Below are 6,392 nucleotides of genomic sequence, written 5' to 3' on the forward strand. Positions count from 1 at the left end.
TTATTATTGAATAGACCTGACAATTTTCTCATTGAGAATCATGTTACCAAGCACCACCTTCAGCAAACAGTAAATGGCATGTTTGGACTTGAGTATAATTGCCTTACATTGAATGCGTTTGCTTAAGTTCTGCACAGGAGTTTCTAGCAGGACAGTATTTAATTTTCAAATAAATTACCATAAAGAGAAAGCATTTGAACATTGATTACATGCATACTTATGTATGTATGCATACACACACACACACACACACACACACACTATGGAAGGCCATATTATTAAATTTGTCTTTACACGTAACGTGTACAGAAGAAACAACGCCTGTACACGTAATTACGTCTACACGCATATGTGTGTGTGTGTGTGTGTGTATGTATATATGAACAACAAAATTATGTATATTCTGAACAACAATATTATTAATCATTAAAAATAATATCAATAGCATCAGTGATATGTCATGCTGGGGAGTTGCTTGTAAAGACATGCACTTGAAAAATAATTACTTATTAAACATCTGTGGCTGATATTTAGAAACCAAAAGGGTCCATTTTCCTTTTCAGTTATGTTAATAGTAGTGCATATTGCTGGTCTTGTTCATAGAAATAGTAACTATTTTCATGCTTGATTTTATGGATTTTTTTTCTAATTTTGTATGATATCCAGAGTAAATTCTGAGTCATGTAGTAAAACAGCTGAGAATCGTGCAGGGTTCTAAATGCCTCTTTATTTCCAATTCATGTTTGCCTCATGTCTCCCAAATTAAAGAGAAACATTACTTTTTTTTACGAAGTGGTGATTTTGTATGATTTCGAACGATGTAATTTGAATGGAAATGCACGATCGTTAGGAGTAAAAACACAAGCCTGAATGTCCACCTCTAAAGCTAAGGCCACAGAAACCCTAAATTACCCACAGATTTGCAAAAATGTAAAATAGGAACAAATATGTCATGACAGTGTGTTGCCTTCTGAAAATAAGTCAGGGTTTATCCTCTTGACAGTCACCTTTTCGGGTCTTTTTTTCTGTAGTGCAAGCAACACTGTAGCCCAAAGAGAGCTCACAAAAATGTGTATGTGCTGGAATAGGTTTTTGTATTTTCTGAATAAGAGTAAACCAGTTGACCCCTTCTGATAATGATCTATATCTGTTGATGAAAATAACAACTGAATGAGAGCATGAGAAAATAGTTACAGTACCATGTGGCTTTGAAATTAATATCTTTGACCCTGTTTTTGCACCTTTATTTAATTTGACACACACTTGTCAATATAGACAGGCACAGACAGAAACACACACATTCACAAATATACACACAAATGCTAAAAAAAAAAAATGACTCAAAAGTACTTAAATAGTTAATTAGCAAAGCATTTGCGAAGGCCTAAATTGTAGTGCTGAGCACAAGTGGGATATGTGGCATCAATTCATTATTTATGAGTATCACAGGTGTCATAGAGTGGATTCAGTTCATGCATGCTGTGACAGAAGCACACGTAGGCTGAGCAAGCACAAAACGAAATAGGATTAAACATGTAGGCAGAATGAATTTCCACAGCAGGATGTATTGTTGCATTATGCCAGTTGTTGCTGGTAGTTGATGTACAACATTCAACATACTTTGTAATAATCAAGTCTACTTATCAGCATTTTGTCAGACCACAAAAAAGGCCAAAAGCATTTTTAGACCAAGGGATCCAAGATTTTATGACATGTAAGAGGATAGTTTAAACCTTCATACATAACACTGATTAAATACTGTTTTAGTTGTCAAGACTACACCTCTAAGTGCAAAAGAGCAATGCTATAAACAATTAAACATGATACCCTCAAACCAACTGTTCAAAAGTTTGGGGTCAGTAAGATTGAAATTTAAACAAATTAAATTAATACTTTTTTCTTCGGCAAGCATGCATTGAATTAAGTTGATCAAAAGGGACAGTGAAGACATTTTGACTGAAAAAGATTTCAGTTTCAAATGAATGCTGTTCTTTGGAGCTCTATTCATCAAAGAATGCAGAAAATGGTTTTCTTTCAATATTCAACTTTGATAATAATAATAAAAACTTTATTGAGCAGCTAGAATGATTGTTGAAGTATCAGGTGACACTGAAGACTGGAGTAATGGCAAAAAAAAAACAGCTTTGCCATTACAGGAATGAATTAAATATTCAAATATATTAAAACAGTTGTTTTAAATTGTAATAATATTTCACAATATTACTGTACTATGTTTTTAATCAAATAAATGAAGCCTTAATGAGCACAGAAGCTATTCTAAATCAGCAATTCTTACCAAACCCAAGCTTTTAGTGTGTTTTCAAGATATTCCCCCGGTTTCACAGACCAGGCTTAAGCCTAGTCCTAGACTAAAATGTAAATCTGAGCTGTTTCAACTGAAAGAAACTTGCACTAACTGATCTTAAAATATATCAGTGCCTTTGTTTTATCTTAAGATGCACACCAGTAATGCTTTTTTCTAAAGCATGTTTATAAAAATTACTTAAATGTCCTAATTGAACTATGGCCTAATCCTAGTTTATGGTAAACCCTCTCTATGAAACCGGGCCATTAAGTGTTAATGTTTTTTGCATTAATGCATGTCCTCTGCTCAATATTCAGCAGCACTCATCGAAACTAGGACACTGATGTGTGAATGAGGTACTCCCTCGGGGATGGGGAAAGTCTGAACTTGAGAGGCTGTGTATAAGGTATGCGTGCGTGTGTGTGTGTGTGTGTGTGTGTAAGTAAGGCAAAACTATGCACTGCATTATTGATTAACACTCAAGGTGTTACAACACAGGCAGCAGCTGCTTTGCGCGCACACGCACACACACACACACACACACACACACACACACACACACACACACACACCAAGAGAAAAAAGGTGGACAGGAACTTTAAATAGGCAAAGTGGGACATCATGCACACTCCCTGTAACTTATGACCTGAAACTTTATGATTTCACCTTCTTTATTTTAGTTTAATTTGACACATAAATATAAAATATTTCAGGCTTGTTTTCCACACACTCTGGTTTACAGGTCTTTTTTTCTTTTTTGTCAAGGCTTTATCCGGTTTTCATTTCCCTATGAGGAAAGCTAACCTAGCTGGAAAACATCCTCCACCATCCAAAGCCACAACAAAAACAGCTCTATGGAAACAGCAGTACTGCTATAGAAACTCTCCACACACAGAGGCCTACTTTCAGACTCATACAGTGATACATGTCTACTGTATGTAATGTACATTCATGACCAAGGAAACACAAAACAGAACAATTTTTTCTTTGTTTGATCTCCAACATACACATATACACAAGACAAAAAAAGCTTGGTTCATTCTATGTTCATTTCCTTGTTCTATTGATGTTGGAACAGACCTAAAACACATTCAAGTCAAAATTATATTAACAAATGCATGGGTCTGAAAACATCCTCAGTGTGTTCCTTGGATATTGTCACTTGACACTCTTTTGCATACTCCTATTTTAAATGTATCTCTTATGATTTTAAAATGAAAATGTTATGTTAAAGACTATTTATACTACTGATAAGGCCGTTTTTACATGTTTCTTTAATAAGGAAGTTTCTTTTTGGCCAACAGGCACTATATTTCTACAACTCCTCAACCCCAGTAAAGGTATATACATGTCAGTCTATTAAAGGATTTTTTGACCTTTATGTTATTCAGGGTGAGTGTTCATGAAGAAGGACATGAAGATAAGATAAGATAAGATAAGATAAGATAAGATAAAAATGAAGATAAGAGCATCTCGTGTTTCGCCAGCAACACAATGTGATGAGATGCTCACGCAACATGACACCTTGTCATTTCAGTTTTGCATTCCCACCCAAGCTCTCTGGGGCTGTGCAAGATAAGTGTTCACATCTAGATGCATATGTCGATGTGCATATTTATGTGGGAATTAAATCTGTGTGGATGTGTGTGTGTGTTTGGGAAAGAGATAAAAGACTACACAGATAGAACATTTGCATTGTCTTATTCAGTCAAAAATATATTTTGAGAATTTATTAGGATTTATCATTTTTCTATACATTATAAGTCTCTTTACAGTTTTTGTTGATCGATTTGGTACTATTATCTCAAGTATGTGGTAAAACTTCACAACTGTTAGTACAAAACTCAAAGCAGATCGTCAAAAAGGCTGTTTTTTCAAACATGTAATCACGTTCAATTGACTAAGTACAAGACGCAAAATTACACAAGAACTTTTTCACCACACCTAATCAGTGTGTCATCAAAGAAATACCTTTCATATGAAATACTTGTCTTTCACAATGCAATGCTCACAATTCTTTTGATATCCTTCTCTTCTGATTTGAGTAAATACATTTGACCAACACTTAATCCAACTGCTCTTAATGGTTAATCACTGAACCGTGTGGTAAACCTTTACATTTTAAATTAGTTTGTTAGCTATGCAGTATATGGATTTCGAGATCGAACTACACAAATAAAATGTGTGTTTGTACAAACATCTAAATTTCATGTAACCACACATGATGAATACTCATTATTGCTAATTGATTTCACATTAGTGGTAATCACAATTGGCCACTATATATAAAAGTGGGGGTGTAAACACTGGAAATTTCTTTCAACATGGAGCAGGATAGACAGCAAGGAATAGGAAGAGCTCCTGGATAAGGGATCCGTCAGAGAGGTGGGCATGGGCACCAACAGAGAGGTCAGAGAGGAGGGCATGGGCACCGTCAGAGAGGTGGGCATGGGCACCAACAGAGAGGTCAGAGAGGAGGGCATGGGCACCGTCAGAGAGGTGGGCATGGGCCTGTCAAAGGGTTGGTCATCAGAGAGGGGGAGGCAGAACTGTTGTTTCTAATGAAGTCTGGGCCATCATCGTTGATCATGTAGTGAACCGAGGCCTTACTATGTCAGAGGCTGCCAGATTAGTTGATCCAAATCTAATAGATCAACTGTAAATCCTATCATCCGAACTTTTCGCCAAGAAAACTGGTAAGTGTGGAGGATATATATTATGCTTTACCATTACATTTACAGTAAATTGTAATGCATGTAAATTCATCAAAAAGTTAGTATTCTTGCAGTATGATCTTTACTTTACTTTGTCAATACAGTATACTCTGTTCTATGCTTAGAATTGTCAGAAAACCCCATAGTGGTGGCCATGTGCTGACCGCCCAGCAGGAGCGGGCAGTGGTGGAAATGGTGAAAGCCAGGAATGTTATGCAGCTGTCAGAAATAAAGCAGGCAATTGAGGAGGATAATGACACCTTTGCCAATATGGCATCCATCAGCCTACCAACAATAGGTCGCCTTTTGAAGATGCAGCAGGTATCAATGAAGCACATTTACCTGGTGTCTTTTGAGAGAAACAATGACCGGGTAAAACAACTGAGGGCTGAGTATGTTCAGGTACGGCACTATATATTGTATTACTGATTCTATTTGATATATCGCCTACTCCATATGTATATTGGAACAACACTGATGGTACTTAATGCTGATGTGAACCATCACAAGTACATATTTGTTGATGAAGTGGGCTTTAACCTGGCCAAAACTCATCGCCGTGGACGAAATATCATTGACTAATGGCCCACTGTCCAAGTGCCTGGACAACGTGGAGGAAACATCTCCATGTGCGCAGCTATCTCTGAAGATGGTGTCATAGGACGTATGCTATTACTTGGTTCCTATAATGCTGCACATCTCATTGAATTTCTCAATGAAATTGAGCCGGCCTGTCAAGGTGAAGGGGTCACTTATGTAATTGTGTGGGACAATGTCAGGTTCCACCATGCAGAGGTTGTTCAAGCATGGTTTCAGGCCCATCCTCGATTCATGACCCTCTACCTACCTCCATATTCTCCTTTCCTCAACCCTATTGAGGAATTTTTCTCAGCATGGAGGTGGAAGGTCTATGATCGCCAACCCCTTGAGCGCACCACCCTCCTTCAGGCCAAGGATGAGGCATGTGATGACATCAGTGTAGACCGATATCAAGCATGGATTCGCCACGCCAAAAGGTTTTTTCCAAGGTGCATGAACAATGATGGCATTCATTGTGATGTGGATGAGAATCTATGGCCAAATGATCAAGACAGGCTTGCTCCAAATTAATGTGTGTGCACTAAATGTTATGGTTTTTCTTTTTCTTTAGTTATTGTTTTATTTAAATGTGTACATTTCATTATTGAAAGTAAACCTATGTTACAATTTATATCTGAAAAATAAAAACAAATTTGCCCGACGAGGAGGATGTCTTCATTGATCCTTCACTTGATTACACATAAGATAGATATTATGGAAATTATAGATTCTGTAAAAGTTGGGTATAATGTAAGTGTATTGTCTAATGTGAAAACTGTGTAATCTGTCTTTTA

The sequence above is a fragment of the Barbus barbus genome, assembly GCF_936440315.1.
Source record: "Barbus barbus genome assembly, chromosome: 6".
Lineage (NCBI taxonomy): Eukaryota > Metazoa > Chordata > Actinopteri > Cypriniformes > Cyprinidae > Barbus > Barbus barbus.